Raw genomic sequence first — 23,801 nt, forward strand, 5'->3', positions numbered from 1 at the left:
TCTCTCTCTCTCTGACTATCATAAATAAATAAAAATTAAAAAAAAGAATCTGGGCAGTTTATCTGGTGAATGGAAGGTGAGAAACACTTCCCTCTGTGTAGGGCAGAGGCAGTAGCAAGCGTGGACAGTTTGGTCCAGATTATAGAAGGTTTTGAATGCTAGGTTAAGAACCATGGACTTTACCACTATAATGGGAGATAGTAAAGATTGGTTAGTACTTGGGGTTGGAGTATTATGCTTAGGGATGGGCTTCAGGAAGATAACCTGTAAGCCACATCCATGGTGGATAGGTAGGAACAAAGAAGTGTACTATCTTATTTCACTCAGCATAATACCCTTCATAAGTCAATCAGAGGACAAACATTATATGGTCTCATTCATTTGGGGAATATAAAAAATAGTGAAAGGGAATAAAGGGGAAAGGAGGAAAAATGAGTGGGAAATATCAGAAAGGGAGACAGAACATGAGAGACTCCTAACTCCGGGAAACGAACTGGGGTGGTGGTGGAAGGGCAGGTGGGGGGGGGGGTGACTTGGTGACAGGCACCGAGAGGGGCACTTGATGGGATGAGCACTGGGTGTTATTCTATATGTTGGCAAATTAAACACCAATAAAAAATAAATTTATATAAAAAAAGAAGTGTACTATCTAGTAGGCTATGGTATGCAGAAAGTAATATGACAAGAATAAAAGACATAATTAAATCATCGATGCTTGTAATCTTTATTTTCTTTACTTCCCAAGACAAAGATTAATCTTCTCATAAACAATAAGTTATCTTCTTGTAAATAACAAATTATCTTTTTTGTACATTTTTTATTGGAATTCGATTTGCCACCATATAGCATATCACCCAGTGCTCATCCCGTCAAGTGCCCCCCTCAGTGCCCGTCACCCAGTCACCCCCATCCCCCACCCACCTCCCTTCCACTACCCCTTGTTCATTTCCCAGAGTTAGGAGTGTTTCATGTTCTGTCATCCTCACTGATATTTCCCACTCATTTTCTCTCCTTTCCCCTTTATTCCCTTTCACTGTTTTTTATATTCCCCAAAGAATGAGACCATATAATGTTTGTCCTTCTCGATTGACTTACTTCACTCAGCATAATACCCTCCAGTTCCATCCACCTCGAAGCAAATGGTGGGTATTTGTCATTTCTAATGGCTGAGTAATATTCCATTGTACACATAGACCACAGCTTCTTTATCCATTCATCTTTCGACGGACACAGAGGCTCCTTCCACAGTTTGGCTATTGTGGACATTGCTGCAATAATCATTGGGGTGCAGGTGTCTTGGCTTTTCACTGCATCTGTATCTTTGGGGTAAATCCCCAGCAGTGCAATTGCTGGGTCATAGGGCAGGTCTATTTTTAACTCTTTGAGGAACCTCCACACAGTTTTCCAGAGTGGCTGCACCAGTTCACATTCCCACCAACAATGCAAGAGGGTTCCTTTCTCCACATCCTCTCCAACATTTGTTGTTTCCTGTCTTGTTCATTTTCACCATTTTCACCGGTGTGAGGTGGTATCTCATTGTGGTTTTGATTTGTATTTCCCTGATGGCCAGTGATGCAGAGCATTTTTTCATGTGCTTGTTGGCCATCTGTATGTCTTCTTTGGTGAAATTTCTGTTCATGTCTTTTGCCCATTTCACGATTAGATTGTTTGTTTCTTTGCTGTTGAGTTTAATAAGTTCTTTTTTAAAATTTGAATGAATATTTTACATGTCAAAACTGAATTCATAGGACTCTATTACCATAGTCATTATTTTTAACAAGTCTCCTAAATATGTTCTGTATTAGTTTTCTTGATTGTAAGATGTCAATAATATGGAAATATTTTTTAATATAACAGAACATTTAATTACATCCATTTCCCATCAACACACTAGTCATTTAATGATGATTATATTGGCCATTTCCATTGGTTGGCAGGAGGCTCTTCCACTACAGGCTCCCATGGTTTTCACTGTACCATTTTTCTTGCCAGACTTCGTTCATTTTCAGCCTGAAGAATCACCGCTTCTAATTGGCCACCTTGAAGTTGGTCTTTTAATTTCTTAACATCTGGTTCCTCTTTAACCATACTCAGCTTCTTATTTGTAATCTGTTCTGTATACTTTCTATATGCTGCGTTTTTAGGAATTTGCTCGAGAACATCAAAAATCTTTGTGTACAATAGTCTTAGCCTCTCGTGTGGACTCTCACATACAGCCAATCCCACAAGGCCGGTGGTCTTCTTCAGCAAACCCACCGTGACAGAGCCCTAGTAAGTTCTTTATAGATCTTGGAAACTAGCCCTTTATCTGATATGTCATTTGCAAATATCTTCTCCCATTCTGTAGGTTGTTTTTTAGTTTTGTTGACTGTTTCTTTTGCTGTGCAGAAGCTTTTTATGTTGATTAAGTCCCAATAATTCATTTTTGCTTTTGTTTCCCTTGTCTTTATACATGTATCTTGTAAGAAGTTGCCTTGGCCAAGTTCAAAAAGGGTGTTGCCTGTGTTCTCCTCTAGGATTTTGATGGATTCTTGTCTCACATTTAGACCCTTCATCCGTTTTGAATTTATCTTTGTGTAAGGTGTAAGAGAATGGTCTAGTTTCATTCTTTTGCACGTGGCTGTCCAGTTTTCCCAGCACCATTTAAAAAATTTTTTTATTGGAGTTTAATTTGCCAACATATAGCATAACACCAAATGCTCATTCCGCCAAGTGCCCCCCTCAGCGCCCATCACTCAGTCACCCAACCTCCCGCCCACTTCCCCTTCCACTACTCCTTGTTCATTTCCCAGAGTTAGGTGTCTCTCATGTTCCCAGCACCATTTATTGAAGAGACTGTCCTTTTTCCAGTGGATAGTTTTTCCTGCTTTGTCGCATATTAGTTGACCATAGAGTTGAGGGCCCATTTCTGGATTCGCTATTCTGTTCCGTTGATCTATGTGTCTGTTTTTGTGCCAGTAACACACTGTCTTGATGATCACAGCTTTGTAGTACAACTTGAAATCCGGCATTGTGATGCCCCTGGCTCTGGTTTTCTTTTTCAATATTCCCTTGGCTATTCGAGGTCTTTTCTGATTCCACACAAATCTTAAGATGATTTGTTCTAACTCTCTGAAGAAAGTCCATGGTATATCAATAGGGATAGCATTTAACATGTAAATTGCCCTGGGTAGCACTGACATTTTCACAATATTAATTCTTCCAATCCATGAGCATGGAATATTTTTCCATCTCTTTGTGTCTTCCTCAATAACCTTCAGAAGTGTTCTGTAGTTTTTAGGGTATAGATGGTTTGGTTATACCCCTTTGGTTAGCTTTATTCCTACGTATCTTATGCTTCTGGGTGAAATTATAAATGGGATTGACTCCTTAATTTCTCTTGCTTCAGTCTCATTGTTAGCGTATAGAAATGCCACTGATTCCTGGGCACTGATTTTGTATCCTGCCACACTGCCAAATTGCTGTATGAGTTCTAGCAATCTTGGGGTGGAGTCTTTTGGGTTTTCTATGTGCAGTATCATGAAAAGAAGGAGAGTTTGACTTCTTCTTTGCCAATTTGAATGTCTTTATTTCTTTTTGTTGTTTGATTGCTGAGGCTAGGACTTCTAGTACTATGTTGAATAGCAGTGGTAAGGGTGGACATCTTTGTCTTGTTCCTGATCTTAGGGGAAAGGCTCCCAGTGTTCTCCCATTGAGAATGATACTGGCTGTGGGCTTTTCATAGATGGCTTTTAAGATGCTGAGGAATGTTCCCTCTATCCCTACACTCTGAAGAGTTTTGATCAGGAATGGATGCTGTATTTTGTCAAATGCTTTCTCTGCAACTATTGAGAGGATCATATGGTTCTTGTTTTTTCTCTTGTTGATATGATCTATCACGTTGATTGCTTTATGAGGGTTGAACCAGCGTTGCATCCCAGGGATAAATCCCACTTGATCATGGTGAATGATCTTCTTAATGTACTCTTGGATCCTATTGGCTAGTACCTTTTTTTCCCAAAGATTTTATTTATGTATTCATGAGACACACACACATACACACACACACACACAGAGAGAGAGAGAGAGAGAGAAAGAGAGAGAAAGAGAGAGGCAGAGACACAGGCAGAGGGAGAAGCAGGCTCAATGCAGGGAGCCTGATGTGGGTCTTGATCCCGGGACTCTAGGATCACACCCTGGGTGGAAGGCAGGCACTAAACCACTGAGCCATCCAGGGATCCTGGCTAGTATCTTGTTGAGAATTTTTGCATCTGTGTTCATCAGGGATATTGGTCTATAATCTCCTTTTTGGTGGTGTCTTTGTCTGGTTTTGGAATTAAGGTGATGCTGGCCTCATAGAACAAGTTAGGAAGTATTCCATCCCTTTCTATCTTTCTGAACAGGTTTAGTAGAATAGGTATTGTCTCTTCTTTAAACGTTTGATAGAATTCCCCTGGAAAGCCATCTGGCCCTGGACTTTTGTGTCTTGGGAGGTATTTGATGACTGCTTCAATTTCCTCCCTGGTTATTGACTTGTTCAGTTTTTCTATTTCTTCCTGTTCCAGTTTTGGTAGTTTGTGGTTTTCCAGAAATTTGTCCATTTCTTCTAGATTGCCTAATTTATTAGTGTATAGCTTCTCATAATGTTTTCAAAATCGTTTGTATTTCCTTGGTATTGGTTGTGATCTCTCCTTTTTCATTTGTGATTTTATTAATTTGAGTCTTTTCCCTTTTGTTTTTAATAAGGCTGGCTAATGTTTTATTTATCTTATTAATTCTTTCAAAGAACCAACTCCTGGTTTTGTTGATCTCTTCTACAGTTCTTCTGGTCTGAATTATCTTTATTAAATAAATAAATAAAACTAGATAAAACGGAGTTTTATATTACCTAAATATTCACCATCTCTAGCAATCTTCATTTTTCTATGTAGTTCTGAGTTTCCATGTAGTATCATTTTCCCTCAGCCTGTACAAATTCCTTTGGCTGTTCTTGTAGTGCAAGTCAGCTTTTATTTGGATGCAAGTGTATTTCTTCTTCATTTTTGAAGGATATTTTCACTGGATGTAGAATTTAAATTCTAGATTGACACATTTATTTGTTTCAACACTTAAATGTGTCATACCATTGCCTTCTGACTTTCAGTGTTTCTTACAAAAAGTCTATTGTAATTCTTATGTCTATATCCCTGTGTGTAATTAATCTTTTTTTCTGAGCTTTAAAATTTTCACTTTGTAACGGGTTTTCAGATATTTGATTATGATGTGTCTTCGTGGGCTATTCATTGTGTTTATACTGCTTAGGGTTTACTGAGTGCTATGAGCCAAATGCTTGTGTCTCCCCCAAATCCATATGTTGAAGCCTTAACCCCCCATGTGATGCTATTAGGGAATGGGGCATTTGAGAGGCAATTAAGTTTAGGTGAGTTCATAAGGATGGAGCCTCTATGGTGGAATTAGTGCCCTTTTAAGAGGAGAAAGAGACACCAGAGCTTTTCTATCCTCACACAAACACCAAGGAAAGGGCATGTGAGCAAATAGCAAGAAGACAGCTGTCTTGAAGCCAAGAAGTGAGCCCTCACAAGAACTGAATCTGCTGGCACCGTGATTTTGGTCTTCCCAGCCTGTGGAACAAGGAGAATTAAGTGTCTATTGTTTAATTAAGTGTCTATTGTTTAATGTGACCATTAAGGTCACATTAAGGTCACCCAGTCTATGATATTTTGTGATAGCAGCCAAGCTAACTAAGACACCAAGTTTCTTGAATTTGTGGGTATATAATTTCCATCAAGTTTAGAAAAATTTTGGGCCATTATTTCCTCAAATATATTTTCTTCCTTTCCACACTTCCATGATTTCAATTACATACATATTAAACTACAACATATATTTTCCCACAGGCCACTAAGGCTTTGTATATACAGAGATATATTTGGAAACTTTAATCTTTCTGTGCTTCGATTTGAATAGCTTCTATTACTCTATCTTTAGTTCTTTAATTATTTAATTAATGATTTTTTTCTCCTCAAGTGTCTCCTCTGCTAAATAGACCACCCAGTGGATTTTTAAATATTATATTGTTTAGTTTTAGGAGTTCCACTTGGTTCTTTTTCATATCTTCCATATCTCTTTCCATTACATACATGTTATCTTTTTAAGTATTTGAGGATACTTATCATTTTTATAATAGCAATTGAAAAGTTTCTGTTAATCTATCATCTCTTCATTTCTTTTTTTTTTTTTAAATAGGCTCTATACCCCGCATGGAGCCCAATGCAGAGCTTGAACTCATTGCCCTGAGATCAGGAGTTGGACACTCAACCAACTGAATCACCTCAGCACCCATCATCATCTCTTCATTTCTGTATCTGTTTATGTTGGCTTTTTTCTTTGTCTTGATTATGGATCTCATTCTTGCTTCTTTGAATGCCTACTAATTTCTGAATGGGTGCTGGAAATTTTGGATTTTATGTTATTGAGTATCTGGATTTTGTTGTCTTCCCTTAAAGAGAAGTGAAATTTGTTTTGGTAGATTATCAAGTTACTTGTGGATCAATTTAATGCTTTCTAGGCTTTTTAAAAATCCTTGCTAGGATGGAACTTTACTCTAGGGCTATCTTAGCCTTATTATTAAAGTATTACCTTCCTGGGATCTTTACTCAATGTCCCTGGTGTTCAGTTAACATCTCCCTGCACCTTTGTGGTTAACAGTCTCAAGGAGGACTCTCAAGCAGGTATCTGGGGGCTCTTTCTGTGTATAGTTCTCTATCTATGGTGCTCTACCCTTCAAATTCCAGCCACTCCAGCCTCCTCTAATTCCAGTCTTATCTTTCTCAATTTGACAAGATTGAAATTCTCCATTTGGATTCTCTTTCTTTGAACTGTGATCCAGAAAATACCTCCAGGCAGGAAACTGGAGTAATTGTTTCCTTTCTCAGTGAGACCTGTTGTTTAAAGTCTGAAATCAACAGTTTCACATACTTTTTTAAAGAGGATTTTATTTATTTATTTATTCACGAGAGACACACAGAGAGAGACAGAAACACCTCTCTCTTTGAAGAAACACCACCTTTGAGGGAGAAGCCCTCTGCCAATGTTCCCCATGGGGAACCTGATGTGGGACTCAATCCCAGGACTCTGGGGTCACGACCTGATCAAAGGCAGATGCTCAACCACTGAGCCACCCAGGTGTCCTATTTTTTAATCTTTTTAGTTGTTCTTAGCAGACAATAAATATAAGTTACTTCTCATGGCCATTATGGTCACTGAACCTGCCTTTGCCATCTGTAAATTGGCAGAAAGTTGTTGTGAATCTTAGAACCCTCTTTATGAATAATCACAACATGGATGCTCCTTTCCTAACCTCCTGACTTCCTAAAGCTGTCCAAGGTCAGCACTGCATCTTCTCCAGCTTCATCTCTTGAAGGATTGGAAGTAAGAGACTGGCAATGTGGCAGAAACCACTGTAGGTTCATGAGGACCTGTGAATGCCCTAGCTTGAGGATATAATGTAGAAATTATCTCAATTTCTTCAAAGCCCTCACTACTTTAGTTGACAAGAGATTGTATGGTCCATCTGTCTATTCTACTCATATTTCTAGTTACTGCTAAAGGCACTTAAAAGGAAAGACAGGAATCAAGGCACTCTTTCCTATGAAGTGCTGTGTTGTCATCCTTGCCAGAAACAGAAGTGTACATACTATCATTTCATAGTCCTTGCAGTGTCAGGGCTCTGTTCTATCTGGAAGACCCTCCTGGATCACTGGCTGCACCTCAGATGGTATTTGAGAATTATTGCTCTGTAGGATATATTTTGAGGCACAGATCCAGCATCTTCCTTCCATCATAAGGCCTGACCCAAAGTAAAGGCTTAGAAAATGTACGTAATTATTTTCTACATTTCTCCCTTGTGGTGTACTTCTTTCCTACATTATCTTAAAGATGACTGTTTTCTAAAACCTTTCCCCTAAATCATAACCTTTTACAGATAGTGTGGAGAATTCTCCACAGTTGGGGAAGAAGCCAGCACCAACATGCAGTGATGAGGTTGTGAACAGATGGGGCAGCGGAAAGAAACTGATGAAATTTTCAGTGACTTTGGTGATGCCATGAAGTTATGATATGTGACTGGGTGCTGCAGTCTGGTTTAATAGGTAGAAATAAGAGCTAAGAGGAGAGCTGAAGACCTTTGCTCTGTTGTCATTGCTCATGATGTTCTCCACTTTTCCATCACAGCCCTTCTCAGTTTGTACTTGTAGTAGAATGGTGTTCTCTGCCTCTATTACCCTCTCCTTCTCTGCCCATCTTCACTGCTAGGATTAGCAAGGGAAAGGCTTTTCTGACTTCCAGAACTTCATACTGAAGACTCTTTAAAAAAATAAGATTTTATTTATTTATTCATGAGAGACACAGAGGGAGAGGCAGAGACATAGACAGAGGGAGAGGCAGGCTCCCTGTGAGGAGCCTGATGTGGAACTCAATCCCAGGACCCCAGGATCACGACCTGAGCCAAAGGCAGACCCTCAACCACTGAGGCACCCAGGTGCCACCACTGAAGACTTTAAAAGGTGAATTCATCTCCTTCTGTGAGGACCCATTTTAGCCACCCAGAAGCCAGGAACTCTGGTGGGAAGTGATGGAGGTGAGGTGGGTAAAGAAGAGAGCAAAGACAAAAGCCAGAAATAAGGGACTCCCACAGGCCCATCTAGGACAGAGTTTGTGTGGGAGGAAAGGCAAGCTGATGGAGAAAGTCAAGAAATCCTCTGGGTCTCCTATGTGTTTGGGGTTGACTAAGTCAGGAGTTCCCAGCACTGACTATACATTAAATTCACCTGGATGGCTTTTATGAAAAAACTGATGCTCCCTGGATATTCTGATTTATTGGTCTGAGATGGAGCCTCAGCATCAATGGTTTATAAGGCACCCCAGGTGATTCTAATTGTAGCCATTTCTAAGAACCACTGCATGAAATAGTAGTGTGGTTTTCTTTTTGTCACTGTGGGGATCTGAAAACCAGCCATGGCTGAACCCTAGTGGCAAAATGTGGCCTCATGAATGGAGCAGAGTGTCTTGTCACTCAAGAATGAGTGGAAAGAAGGCGTTTTTATGGCTAGTCCTCTCTGAGGAAACTGACACATGACAAGGTTTGCCTTCTTGCCAAGAGCTTAGCACGAGGGGACCCAGGCTCAAGTCTCAGCCTTTTCATGTGTCAGCTGTGTAGCCCGGTCAACTCACTTAGCTGTACTTTCAGCGGCAAACAGAGGGTCATGATAGTTGTCTAGACTAGTAGGTGAGAGCATGTGCAAATCCCGAGGCAAGGCTGCTTTGCCACTGACAAGCCATGTAACTGGACAAATCTCTTAACCACTCTGAGACTGGCTTTTATCATCTGTAAAATGGGGATAATAAAACTCAGAGAATGATTGTGAGGATGAAGTAGATTACTACATGTGATCCACTTGGAATAATAACTGGCCTATAACAAGTGTTAGCCAGTCAGTCAGTTGTAATCCCCTAATTCATGCTACAATTGCCTGCTAAATTGCCTCCATGGCCCAACATGCTCCAATAAAAAGGATTTCCTTTCCCTGGGCTCCCATCTTTCATTTGGCCAATTGTTCAAAGAGGCAATAAATATATATTTGTAAACAAAAAATCTATGGATATGGAAATATTTGTTCCCTTGGATTTGGAAGCTCCCATATGCTCCAAATACTGGTTTTTTTTTACATGGACAGTGAAGGTGGTAAATCTATAGCCTTCCTGCTGAGGTCTGGGTGTTGCTAATCCTGGAGGTGTTTTGTAGGTGTTCACTCCTGGGCAAACACATCTTTTCAGTTACTCTTTCATGTGTGAAGTGGGAGAGGGTTCCAGTGGGGAAGAAAAGCAGGAATTACTAAAAGATATGAGGGAGGTTGCTCTGGGAGGTCCAAGAAATTCTGTGTTATAAAGGCTGAGTACAAGAGGGATAGGGAAGGGCATTGCCATAGGGTCACCTGCAGGCCTCCTCTATTCTAGTGACAGCACCCTGATTTTCCTCTGGGGAACCACCCTTCCCCACCTCAGCTCCAGTGGAGGGAGAGGCGAATGACTCATAGTAGGTAATCAGCATCATGCATCTTGCTGACCATGGCGACAGGTTTGGGGATAGATAGTCATGTGACTCAAGTTCATCCAGGAGACTCATTTCTGTTAAGTTTGGTTTGTAGGAACCTCTAAAAAAGAACCTCTCTTGTCTTGTGTTCTGAATAGTGCCTCCGTTAGGCCTCACAGCAGTTTTGCCATGCATGATTATCCCCATTATATAATTGTTGATGGGCGGTTTTTTATGCCTTTGAGGGTGGCTTTTGTATGAAGGAAGTAGTTATTTAGGGTTTTAAACATTAATGGGCAATAAACCAAAATTATACATTAAAAAGCCCCAATGCCACCATAGGCTTTTCCCCCCATTGTTTTTATTGTGATTTAAAAAAAAATTCTCGTGTAACATAAAATTTACCCTCTGAACCGTATTAAAGGGTATAATTCATTAGTGTTAAGTATATTCACATTGTTGTAAAATGGGGTTCCAGACTTTCTTGTGTTGCAAATCTGAAACCAGCCCTGGGCCACCACCATTCTGCTTTCTGGTTCTAGGGATTTGACTACTCCAAGGGCCTCATAGAAGAGGAATCATACAATTTTTGTCTTTTTTGCAAATGGCTTATGTCACTTACCTTAATTCCTCAAGGTTCATGCATGTTGTAGTAGGTGGCAGGATTTCTCTGCAGGTTTTTAAGATCACCTTATGCATCTTATTATTCTATTTATAAATTGGTTTACAAATCTTGTTATTCTTACTTTAGCAATCATTTTGAGCGGCCCCTGAATTCTAATTTTGCCCCATTTTAAAACCTAGTTCAAATATTTTTGAGAACTTAAAACTTCATTTGTAAATATAGTTTATTTCCTTCTTAAGTACTTCCATTTCCTTACTTAACAGAGCCTTCCCAAGTACTCAAATAATTTTCAAAAATCTATAAAATTAAACCAATAAAGTACGTATAAGTTCTTTAAATGTTCTGGCATGTACAATGCAAACTCTCAAGTCTTAAATCAATGATATAATGACACATTTTAAACTGGAATAGGAACCTGTTACTCTAAAGGCCAAAATCCAAGTATAGAGGATATCCAATTTTTAAAGATTCCCTAATGCAAAAATATTAAAATGTAACTTTGATTTCTTTAATTATATTTCCTAGATTATAAATCTTCCTGGGGTTGAACAATGTATGGTCCTTGGAAAGCAGTGACACCAGTTAGCTGAGGTTACTGATGATTGAGATTTTACCAGGGTGCTGCCTGGATTCTAGTCCATGCCTCTTTTGGGATGCACTAAATCTTATTTATAGTTGCTATAATGTTGATGCCTCCACAACTCAAAGTGGGTAGTTGTGAAGTTCACTAACCATATATCCACATTATATGCATTCCAGAAAGCCAGCAACTTCCAATTAGGTGTTAGAGGATTGCATCTTCCTTTTTCTTTCTCCCTCCCAAATTTTATATATGCCTTCTTTCCTGGGTAAAAACTGAATGAAATTCTGCATTCTTATTATATCCTTCCTATCTTTTTAATATATGTATAACTCACTTATATTAATATCAGATTGAATGTTGGGTATTTTGGATATCTCTCTTGGTTTTGTCTGCTTTGCAATTATATCATGTGAGATCATTTTACTGACCCAGGTGAAGAAACTGAAGCACGGAAAGCTTAAATGAACTTCTTTGGGTCTCACTGTGAATCAGGGACATAGCCAGGGTTTGGTCTGTGGACTCAGGGGCTAGTGGTCTTTCTACTGCCACATTGCAAATGGTATAATTCAGGCATTTACAGGTTAGAGAGTTTATATAGCTTCTTTCAAAATAATTATTCAATCAGTCAATCAACAATATTGAGCTCATGATGTGAGCCAGGCTTTTGCCACCATGGAACTCATAGCCTGGAGGAAACCCATGTTGGCTGCTGGCAAAGAGTAAGGAAGGGCGGTCTGGGAGGTCATAAAGGGTGACTTAACCCACTCTGAGGGGTCATGGGGACTTCCCAGAGTGGACCTGAAGGAGGGTGAACATTCCCCAGGTCAAAGTGTGAAGGATCACTGAAATGATCGTGGAAGTTTTGTGCTCAATGACATGTTTCTAGTTTTTAGGAAATATATTGATACCACAGTTAAGATCATGGAAAAGAAAGGTTAGAAGAAAGAATATGAAAACCAAAGACACAGAGAGAGGCCAGTCAAATGGTAAGTCCTTTTTTCTGTGCTCATTCCCATGCCAGAGACAGGTCAGGTCCTAATGCCCTTAACCCCACCTGTGGGGTTGACCTCAGATGTTAAAATGCTAAAACCCACTTCCTGCCTCTGGTTGGCTTGACTTCCCTACAGGGGAAGAGCACAGTGGCCATTTTTCCTCTCTTCTTTCCTTTCTCTTTTCTCTCTTTTCTCCCTCATCTTGCTTGAGCTTCTACTAAGTTCCAGGTCCTATGCTAGGGGCTGGGTGACTTGAGCAAAAACAAAAGTGGTCCCTGTCCACCATGACGAGGCCTTGATGCGATGGTTTTTCCTATCCCTCTACAAAAGATTTCAGTGCAGGAGTTTTGTTGCTTGTTTTGTTGTTTTATTGTGTGTCCTCTCCCGGTGAACTTAAACGTACGTGAAGCCTGAGCCCATTTCCTACATCAGATGTGGTTCTTTTACCTAAAATATTCCTTACGAAGTTTCTTCTTAGAAAGTTCCCATGCATTATACTTCAGATTTTAAGGCCTCATTCGTCAGGTAGATAAACACACACACAGAGCATGCATGTGTATTAAAAAGGCCACTGCATGGAAAACAAATGAGGAAGAAATGTCAAGAGGGCCTTATCAAGTGGATTATCTTAGTATCTTTTAGAGAGAATCCCAACCACTGACTGCAAACAGATAAGGCAGGAAGGAAACAATGATAAAATAGAAAACATTGTAATATTTTACTCTGTTGAGTGTGTGTCTACAATAGTTTCGGAGGCGGAAATCCTTTATTCCATTTACGAGTCCTCCCCGCCCTGACACGTATGAACACACGTGTACCAGCATCACACGCCGCTGTCCTTGGTTCCGGGAGTGTGTGTTGCCTGGCCATGGGCACGCAGCCCTGCTGTCGATGCGGGCAGCATCCGTGATCTTCCCAGCCCATCCATATGCATGTGTGTCTGTATCCCAGCAGCGGCCGGCATCATTCATTTCCAAAACCAGCATGCATTCATTTTCATAACTTTTTGTTCCATTACAATATTAATGGGACTCTCAATAGGAAAGGACAAGAGAAGCATTTTTAATGTTTATCTGACAGTTGCAAATTTCACTTGAGGTTGTTTACTGGGATCTGATTGTTGGCAGAGAGGAGCAGGAGAGGCGGCAAGATTAATGGGATCACAGGAAGAGGAGATGTATTTATGGGCCTTCTGAACACCATCTAAGAGTAATAAAAAGTCCTGCCGCACCCTTCCCCAAGTGAGACTTAAGAAGTTTTAAACGCTGAGAAATGAGGGATTGTTTTAATTAACTTCCATCTAATCCAGGTGGTCTGTTCAAAGTGAATCATGTTGCATTTATGTCTCAGTCTATTAAAAAATAGACGGCCCTCTCCCATCCCCCACCTCTCCTCTCTCTGTCTCTCTGTCTCTCTCTGCTCCCATTCCTCTGCCCCACTCTGGCCCTGGATTGCTGTCATTCTGGCTTGCCCTATTTTCCCCTGTTTCTTAAACTCCTATGCAGTCTTCAGAGAGGACCTGGCTGGGCCTTTGCCCAGGAGAACAGGAGAGAGAAGGAAGAGAGGAAGATGCTGAGGTTGCTAGGGGGTAAGGAGGTGGATACTTAGCTTTGGACTGGAGATAGGAGCTTCATGCTTCCCCCAGAGCCTTTCTCTCTGTTTCTGACTGCTTAGGTCTGATGCCACATGGAAATCCCCCCCAAAATCCCCAGAGAACCTCTTGAAAGTCACCTTAGTGAAATGAAGGGCTTGAGATAGATATATGGGAGGACCCATCCTGAGCCTCCCAGGAAGAGATTTGGTTGTGGGAAGAAATCTTCCCAGGAACAGGCTCCAGGCACACTAACTTCTTCTATGACTTGCTGTGACCACTTGCCTGACTGAGCTCTCTTTCTTCCTAGTGTCCTCAGTAGGATTACCAATTGAAATACAGAGCATCCAATTATTTTGTTTTGTTTAAAGATTTTATTTATTTATTTGATTGAGAGAGAAAGTGAGCACCAGAGACAGGGCACAAGTCAGGGGCAGAGGCAGAGGGAGAGGGAGAAACAGATTCCCTGCTGAGCAAGGAGCCCAATGTGGGGCTTGAACCCAGGACCTTGAGATCACAACCTGAGCCAAAGGCAGACACTTAACCAACTGAGCCATCCAGGTGCCCTCACATCCAGTTATTTTGAATTTTAGGTAAACAATGAAACTTTTAAAAGTATAAGTATCTTCCAAATATCTCATGGGACATATTTATACTTTAAAAAGTATTTGTTGTTTATCTAAAATTCAAATTTATCTGGTTTCCTGTATTTTTATTTGTTAAGTGTGGCAACCTGACCAGGAAAGAATCCCTACCTCAGTTATGGTTATGATCCCAAAATCATAAAATCATCATTGGGTTATGATCCCAAATCCTGGTTCTGCATCACCTGCATTCAGAATCTAATTGCTATTAATTTTGCTTCTCTGACATCAATTTCTTCATCTATTACATTAGGACAGCAACATTACCTATACCTTGGAATAGGATAAGGATTAGATTTAATGCACCAAGTATTTAGAACAGGGATCAGCAGACTTTTTCTGTGACGGGCCATATCGTAAATATTTAGGCTTTGTAGCCCAGATGGCCTGTGTCATAGTGACTCCGCTCTGCCGGCGTCATGGGAAAGCAGCCACAGGCAATATGGACACCAGTGAGGGCCACTGTGTTCTAGTAAAGCCTGAGTCACAAAAGCAGTTGGTGAGCCGCATTTGCCCACGGACTGAAGTTTACTGAGCCCTGTCTGGGCATAGAGGATATGCTTCAAAAGTGCTAACCATTGTTAGTATTTATACTATGAGTCTCCCGGCCAGGATTGCTCAGTAATGTGAACCCAAAAAGTGTCCTTTTTGTGTCCCCAAAAAGCTCTTCTTGCCTCTCTCACTTGCCTGCTTGCTTACTGATGCCTGCAGTTCCCAGAGATAGAAATTCAGTCTTTGGGACTAACTAGCTCTGGGAGAAGTCACTCTTTAGCCTTCATCCTTTAGTGGGAAGGCTGATACTTAACACTGACCAGCATTTAGAGAGCACTTAGGCTCTGGCCAAGCAGGTGGTGTCCTGTATGTCATTGGCCCTCACCCTCACGGGGGAGAGTGCCATTATTATTTGCATCTTACACCTAGAAAGCTGGAGGTTGAGAGTGCAAGTCATCCTGGGCCATGTAGCCAGTCAGGGCCAAAGTGGGTGTTTGGATCCAATTCTCTGGCTCCACTGCACAGTTCCTGGGCCCCTAGAGCATGTTGTGTCAGAGCCCGGCAGGGCCTGACACCCTCATCATACCAATGTGGAGATTAATGCTTGTCGTCTCCGGGAATGGGACTGAGACCACGAAAGCAGGACAGACCTGAGGTTGGCAGGAAGGGATGAGGGAGAAGAGGCCAGAGGAAGAAAGTGGGCCTAGAAATCAGGATAGAAAAATCAGAGGAAAGATCTCAGAGAACTCAGTTTCACTGAGCCATGCTACCTCCCAGCCTCTGTTCCTGACATCGAGTGGCTCCTGGAGCAATGGCCTCATCCTTTACCTTCCACCCTCTAGGCACTGTCTGCGGGTGTGGACCAGGAAGGTACACAGCCAAGTTTTCCTCAAGTCTCCACCACTGGACTGGGATGCATGCACCCAGATGTTCAGCCTCCCTCCTGCTCCCCTCTCCCCAAATCATGCTCATCTATAATTAAAGGCACCATGTGAAACAGAGAAAACAAACTGATATTGCAGGCATATAGAAGAGGTCTGCAAGCTTACCACTTCACCAGCCCCGCCTTCCACGCTGAGTCTGAAGCTGCAGAAGAAGGAGCCCTGGTGCCATGAAGGATACAAGCTCCAAAGTTAGACCCACTGCCCATGTCCCAACCAGCAGGCCTCTCTCTGCCTTGGGTTCTTCCTTTATAAACGGAGGTGAGACTATGTCATTCTGGAGCTATTGGAGGTTTAAAATGAGAGGGGCAGGGCCAAGCTCACTGTAGAGCCCAGAGCTCACTGTAGAGTACTACAGATGCTGTCAGGGCAGTGACCATGTGTGAAGTGTCTCCAGTATGCCAGCCAAAGGCCTAAGCTCGCTAGGTATATCTCCTACCCCAGCAACCAGGTGGGACAGGAAAAGATGAGTCAAACATCTTGAGGGTCATTCTTCCCTCTGTCATCAGCTTGTGCTTCAGCATTTTTTTTTTTGTCTATCAATTGTCATTAAAATATATTCTCATCTGACAATGACCCTCCAGAGTCATTTCAGGGATTCCAACAGGAACAGAGCAGAGTGAGCAAGCAGGTTCTGGAGTCAGACCACATTTCATAGCCAGTTCTACCTCTAACCCCACTGCATACTTCATTCGCCTCCTCTGGGAAATGGCTAGAAGAACAGCACAGACTCTTAGGCCATTGAAAGTTGAAGCATGCAATGGGCTTAGCCTGGTGTTAAGAGTAAACTCCTCATACACGTTCACCACAGTCATTATTCCCTTAGTTCAGTCACTATTTGTTGAGCACTGACCACATGCCAGGCTCTGGGCCATGAATATGGTGGTGAATAGACCCAGGCTGTGTCCCGATAGGTCCTCTTTTTGGTGGCTCTCGGATCAGTCACCTCCTCTCCACTGCCACCCCACCTGCTGCCCCTGCCAGCCCCTGTCAGCCCTGTGGGGGTTCCATGCTCCTCTCCTTCTCTATCGAGCTCTGTCCTCTACTTGACAGCAGGAATCTCCTCCTTCCTCAAGACCTGGCCCTCTCTCTTGAAATACTCCTCTGGTCACTCGGGGATCAGGACCCGTGGGATAGAAATCCTGTTTGGCAGTATAGGGACCTGCAGTCAGAGAGGTTTCTGTTTCCTAGACACTGCACTGCCCTCGCCTTGACTACACCTTCTTTGTACCCTACTGTCATCCAGGAGACCTGCATCCCACTTTTCCTTTTTTTTTTTAATATATTTTTTTTATTTTTATTTATTTATGATAGTCACAGAGAGAGAGAGAGAGAGAGAGAGAGAGAGAGAGAGAGAGGCAGAGACACAGGCAGAGGGAGAAGCAGGCTCCATGCACCGGGAGCCTGACGTGGGATTCAATCCCGGGTCTCCAGGATCGCGCCCTGGGCCAAAGGCAGGCGCCAAACCGCTGCGCCACCCAGGGATCCCCCATCCCACTTTTCCTATAGACTTCCTACATGTGCAGTGCTTCACAGATCATTTTTGAAGCTTCATCCCTCCACATGCCCTCAGACATGACCACCCCCTGACCTCACCTTTGCCCAGATGCTGACCAAGGCCAGAGTCCTAATCTTGGCCTATACCCATTTCAGACAAGAACAGCTGGGGGCCCATGGACTGTCACCTTACTTTCTGTGCATCAGAGTCATGCAAATAAGCATGTAATTAACTTGAGAACCAAACTATCAGCCTAGGTATAAATCAATAATTTGCTAAGACATATCTGGAGTATTTAGGCCCCAACATACATAGGATCAAAAAGTCTAGAGTTGAAAGGGGCATTCTGTTTACTTGACAAATGAGGAAATTGAGGCCCAGGGAAATAAGAATGTTGTCCATAGTGCCATAATCATCATCCCAGGACTCTAGGACTTCTTCCAACTTCCAGACCATCAGCCTATGCACACACCTCCACTCCCCACCACTCACTGCATGCCCCAAAACAAGCAGAGTACAATATGTTTGTCACTCATTTGTGTTTACTTTAATAGCTCTTTTGACTGGTCCTTTGTCCAGCCTCATCGTTAGATGGTAATACACACTGGGACAAGGGTTAGCCATCAATTCTTCGTTGGGGCCTAGTCCAGAGATTTTCAGAGTATGGGCACTTATTGACTCTCTGACTGATGCATAGATGGTGTTGAAGAGCCTGCAGGGCATGGGCCATTTCTAAACCCCAGAGCCCTGCCTCTCAGCTGGAAACTGTCTACTCAGTGTTTGCCATGAGTCCAGTAAGCTAGTCCAATAAGCTAAGGAGGAATGGATATTTCCTGTGGAAGAAAAATGGGCCACACTGGGCCACTTTCTTGGATAAACTTTGGGATAAGGAATAACCTTTATAATATGAGCTTTTCATTGAGAAATCTACTTCATTTTCATTAGAATTTTTTCTCATATATAAAAGAGTAATAATAAAATGTTTCAAGAATAATAATAAATTGGGCATCTCTGTACCCCCAACTCAGCTTAAGAAATAGAATCACTAGTATCTTTGAAATCCCTGTGTGTGTGTGTGTGTGTGTGTGCGCGTGTATGTGCGTGTGATGCTCAGTGCCATCTGAGCCTTCCCACTCTCTTAGCCCATTCTGACTGCTGTAACAAAATATAATAAACGAGGTGGTTTCTAAACAATAGAAACTTTTTTTCCCACAGTTTTGGAATTTGGGAAGTCCTAGATCAAGGCCCTGGGGGATTTGGTGGAAGGGGTGAGGGAACTCTCTGGGGTCCCTGTTATAAAGGGCCTCATCCCAGGCAGGAGACCTCCACCCTCATGACCTGACCACCTTGCCACCTACTGTCATCACACTCGGGGGTCAGAATTTCAACACAGAATTTCAGTCCCTAGCATCCAACTCCTAGAAGTCTGTGTTGATCATTCCTTGCCTTTCTTTAACAGTTTTGCCACATGTGTATGCGTCCCTGAACAATATGTTGTTTAGTTGTGTCTGTTTCAAACTGTGTACACACAGATAAATATAGAGAGAACCATACTCAGTGTATTCTCCCACAATTTGCTGCGTTCAACAAACACTATGCTTTTGAGTTTTATCCACGTCGGTGTGTGGCTGTTTGTCCGATTTCACAGTTGTGTGGTTTTCATTGCATGATTACGCCAACATCTACTTATCCCTATTCCTGTCAAAGGACATTTGGATTCTTTCCAAATTTTGCTGTTATGATCAGTGTTGGTATGAAGATTCTTATTAGGTGCATCTCGGGGGCACAAGTTCAAGTTCCTTACAATACGTACCGAGAGTAGAAGGCTGCAGGACGCAGGGTATATGTGTTCAGCCTTCATAGTTATAACCGAGTGGCTGTGCCAATTCTCACACCCACTAGCATCCTCATAGCGTTTCATGTCACACTAAAGTTTTGGCCAATAGTGGATGTGAAATGGTTATAATTTGCATGGTTATAATTTGCATTTTGCAGATTACAAATGTTTTAGGTTTGTTTTCCCCTCTTATGCTCATAGACTATTTCTTTTAGCGGGTATTTCTTCTTCATATCCTTTGACAGTTTTTATTGTGTTCTTCCCATTGATTCATATGCCCTTTTTATGTATTCTAGATATTAATCCTCTGTTAATTATCTGCATTACAAATATTTTCTACTTTGTGGCTTATCTTTTCATTCTTATTACAGTACCCTTCGGTGGATGAAAAATCTTGATTTTAATGTAGACAAGATGTAATAAAAATTTCCCTTATGGTGGTTTACACTCCTGTGTCATAAGAAATCGGGTCCTACATTGGGGGACATATAGTCCTATTTCCTTTATTTTCTTCACTAGGGCTGCCATCTTAAGGGAAGACATTCCTGAGGCCCTCACTGGTGGGTTGTCTGCTATGTCACCCTGACTGTCCCTCCTTCACAGCTCTCCCACTCTCTGTTGCACTGATACTCATTTACCTTCCCGCTGCCGGGCAGTGAGCAGGGACTTGACATCACTGGGTTCTAACTTGGCAGCTCTTGTAGTGCCGGGCACACAGTAGCCTCTCTTCTCTATGCCTCATTTCCTGCCCTCCTGCAACCTGTTTTTTCTTTGACTGCAGCACTGGGTTCTCAACCATAGCTGTGCACCTTGCCAGGCCCCTCGCCTAAGCTTTCTGACTTAAATCGTTCTGGGTGGGGACCCTGGCATGAATGTTTTCTTTAAAGCTGATCTCATGTGCTGTCAGATCTGAGAACCCCTGCCCTGGGGTTTTGTGAAAAAGGCAGTGTCCGGCATCAGCCTTCTGTGAAGCAGACTCTCACATCACCATCCTCTGGCTGCCTGCCTCAGCTCTAGTCCCAACTAACAAGTCAGGAGGGGATGCTGAAAATGAAACTGAACTGCAGGCCTTGGACAGTTCCAGAAGGTGGCCTGCCAAGGGCCCACCAGTCTCCACCCATCCAGGCTGCCATATTGGGTGGTATCAGTCACCACTGGTGGGGAAAGGATGAACACGGGCGTGAGGAGGTTTGGAAGGGGCAATAGGACATGAGTGCCATCTGCGAGAAAGGCAAAGGGATGGAGGGAGAAGCGAGAGAAACATATTTTGGAAAGCGCCAAAGTTTTGACAGGAATCTGCCTCCTTCTCCCCTCCTTTTCCCATCTGTTTTGGAGAAATGTAAATGCGCCCGTGTTCCCAGGTGACTGGCCGGCGGGTAGCCTCTTTGGAATTCTGCGAACTGGCCATCTGTCGTCCCGTAATAAATGATAGCTATAAAAGAAAGTGATTATGGCGCCGATAGGGGGAGAGGCATTTGTTTATATTCTTATAATATGTATCAGATTGAATAGAAATTATCACTTAAAATTGACAAATGGAGAGCAGGGTTCCTTGGAGAGGGAGTCAGGGACACAGCAGCAGTGACGGGACCACGGGCAAACTTTATTTGACCAAGTGTCAGAGACCAGCTCAGCCTCAGAGGTTCCCAGAATACACCAGATCCCTGACGGTGGGAACCCAGCTTCCAGCCTCTGGAGGGCTTGGGTGTGCATTCGGTGAATGTGACTTGGCTGCTGCGTGAGAGGATCATCTGTCCCTTCCTGCTAGGGGAGCAGGAGGGGGTGTCTGTTTGAGATCAGCACAATGCTTGATTTGGCTCATCTGTCCCGGCGTGGGCTACTTGACCTTGTGGCTCCTGTGCATGCCCTTCAACAGACGACTGCTCCTCTATTTGATTTTTTTCCCCTTGCAGCCAAGCTTTTCCAGCCTCTAGTGCACAGCCTGCCAGCTGGGTCTCCACCCTTCCAACATTGCCTTTCTCTTCTCCCTCTCCCTGGCCCCCATTGCCTTGTTTCCTGTCCTTTCAGGGCAGCGTGCTTCCTTGGAGGTTCCTGGAGGGCTCACTTCCCTAACATGTGGCCCCAAATTTCTGGTTACCTCCTGCTTCCTGGCCCAGCCTCCAGGGAGGCCACAGCTCACCTCCTCCAGAGAAAAGCAAAAGACTTAAGTAGCTCCACTGTGTCCCCACCTCCTTCTGCTCACACACTTTGGCTAAGACCCCAGCTCCCCAGCTCTAGAAGGGAGTGTTCTCACCAGATCTCAGAATACTGCAATTTGATGGTTTTATTCCCCCATCTTCCAGCTGAAATAATGGAGCGTCAGAGAAGTTACCTGGCCAAGGTCACATATAGGCAGGCAGAGTGACCCACTATTCATTCCTTGCAGTAGCCTTTTACGTCTGATTAACACCTACCAGGCAGTCAGAAAGCTTCTTTTAGATTACACATACTCTTCATAAATTCTTCCCCTTTTTGGATAATTTATATACATCTATACATATACACATATTTGTTGACATAAACATAAAAATACATTTATATATTAAATATAGATGTTTATGTATTAAATACATTTACTTTTTTTAAAAGATCTTTAAAAAAATTTTATTCATGAGAGACACAGAGAGAGAGGCAGAGACACAGGCAGAGGGAGAACCAGGCCCCATGCAGGGAGCCCCATGTGGGACTCCAGGATCATGCCCTGGGCAGAAGGCAGTCAGCGGTTGCTAAACCGCTGGGCCACCCAGGCGTCCCCAAAACATTTACATTTTTAATGCTTATCTCTAGTCTTGGTCAGTATTGCTGCGATCATGCTAACTGTCTTTGTTCATTTTTATTGAAGTCCTTAGGAGGGGCTCTTGGGGATTTCTTGGCATTCTATACTTGGCTATCAGTTTGTATGGACATAACATCCTTCACTTGCTTTTACTTTCCTGGAATAGCCTTAATATTCCGATCTGTTTTCTAAATTTTGGGGGGCACAAAGCATTGCTGTTGAAAAGTCTGATGACGGTTTGATTTTCTCTCCTTTATAAATGACTTGGCCTTTTTGCAGGACATATGATTCTAATCCTTTCCCCTTGCTCTCTTTTAAGATTTGTGTTCCTGTACTGTTAGGAAGGGGATATGGGCAAGACAGCTTTCCTAGCTTTCTGCTCAAGACCTTGCTCAGTGGTTGTTTTATCAAAATGATTAAAAAATATATATATATATATATGACCTTTTTCTTTCTGAGCTCTCTGCTTCTGTCCCACACCTTTACCTCCAGCCCTTTCCTGTACAACTCTCTAGAATGATGGAAATGTCCTGTGGCTGCACCGTCCAATACAGTAGCCATACAATAGAAACCACCAGCCACACGTGGCTATCAAGAATTTGGAATGTGATGATTGCAACAAAATAATTGAATACTAAAATTTAATTTTAATTAGCTTAAATGTCAGAAGCCATTTGTGGCTAAGGGCTTCCACATTGGACAGCACAGAATTTCAGATCTTCTCTCTCCTTTGCCTTATTGTCCCAGGCCTCCTCAGTTGGAAGACCAGTAGTCCCTCCTCTGTGTGGGGTTCTGAACTGAAACAGAGCTCCTCTGTGTTAGTTTTGACAGTTATGAGGTCCAGACTGCTCCAGCACACTCTCACCTGCATTCCGGGACCTGCCAAGATCCTCTCCAGCCTGAGTGTTCTTTTTCCATTGGCCCGTCATGCTTTCGGGCCAGTACCTGCCAGTTGCTTGGAGGGTATCTAGTTTTTTGTTTGTTTGTTTGTTTGATTTTGTTTCTGTTGTTTTTTTTTTTTTCATGAGAGATAGAGAGAGAGGCAGAGACAGACAGAGGGAGAAGCTGGCTCCTTGCAGAAAGTCCGATGTGAGACTGGATCCTGGGCCTCAGGGATCATATCCTGAGCCAAAAGCAGACGTTCAACTACTGAGCCACCCAGGTGTCCCAAGAGGGCATCTAGTTCTCATGGCCAGTAGAATAGCTTCACCTTGTCACTGCTGCCTCTGGCACAATTGCTGATACCACAAAGGCCTTACTGTTATTGGAGGCTTACCCTCACCCACTCATATTTGGAGGTTCATAGAATTTCTCTCCACCAATTTTGTCATAGATATTGCCTATGGATTTGTTTGTTTCTCTTTCTTTGTTCCTCTGCCTATTTACCTGGGAGGGTTCGGGGAGGTTTGAACCTATGCTGACCTTGGTACCATCATTGTTTTTATTTTGAAGACCTTGCCCATGTGTGTATATCTCAGAAGTATAACCATTCTTGTGGGTTTTCTAATGCTTGTGTCCCAGCAAGAAAAGCTACACATAGTGAAGTCCTTGGTATATGGGAAGCACTTAAAAAGTACTTTATTTATTTACTTATTTAGGAGTTCAATTTGCCAACGTATAGCATATCACCCAGTTCTCATCCTGTCAAGTGCCCCCCCTCAGTGCCCGTTACCCAATCACCCCAACCCCCCACCTACCTCTCTTTCCACTACCCCTTGTTCGTTTCTCAGAGTTAGGAGTCTCTCATGTTCAG

At 42.6% G+C, this 23,801-nt stretch overlaps 1 pseudogene; it reads right to left on the reverse strand.

Annotated features, from left to right (window-relative positions):
• Nucleotides 1-1,792: 1,792 nt before the first annotated feature.
• LOC129495927 (NADH dehydrogenase [ubiquinone] 1 alpha subcomplex subunit 5-like) lies at nucleotides 1,793-22,977 on the reverse strand (annotated as a pseudogene).
• Nucleotides 22,978-23,801: the final 824 nt, after the last annotated feature.

Source organism: Nyctereutes procyonoides, unplaced genomic scaffold (assembly GCF_905146905.1).
Source record: "Nyctereutes procyonoides isolate TBG_1078 unplaced genomic scaffold, NYPRO_anot_genome, whole genome shotgun sequence".
Taxonomy (NCBI): Eukaryota; Metazoa; Chordata; class Mammalia; order Carnivora; family Canidae; genus Nyctereutes; species Nyctereutes procyonoides.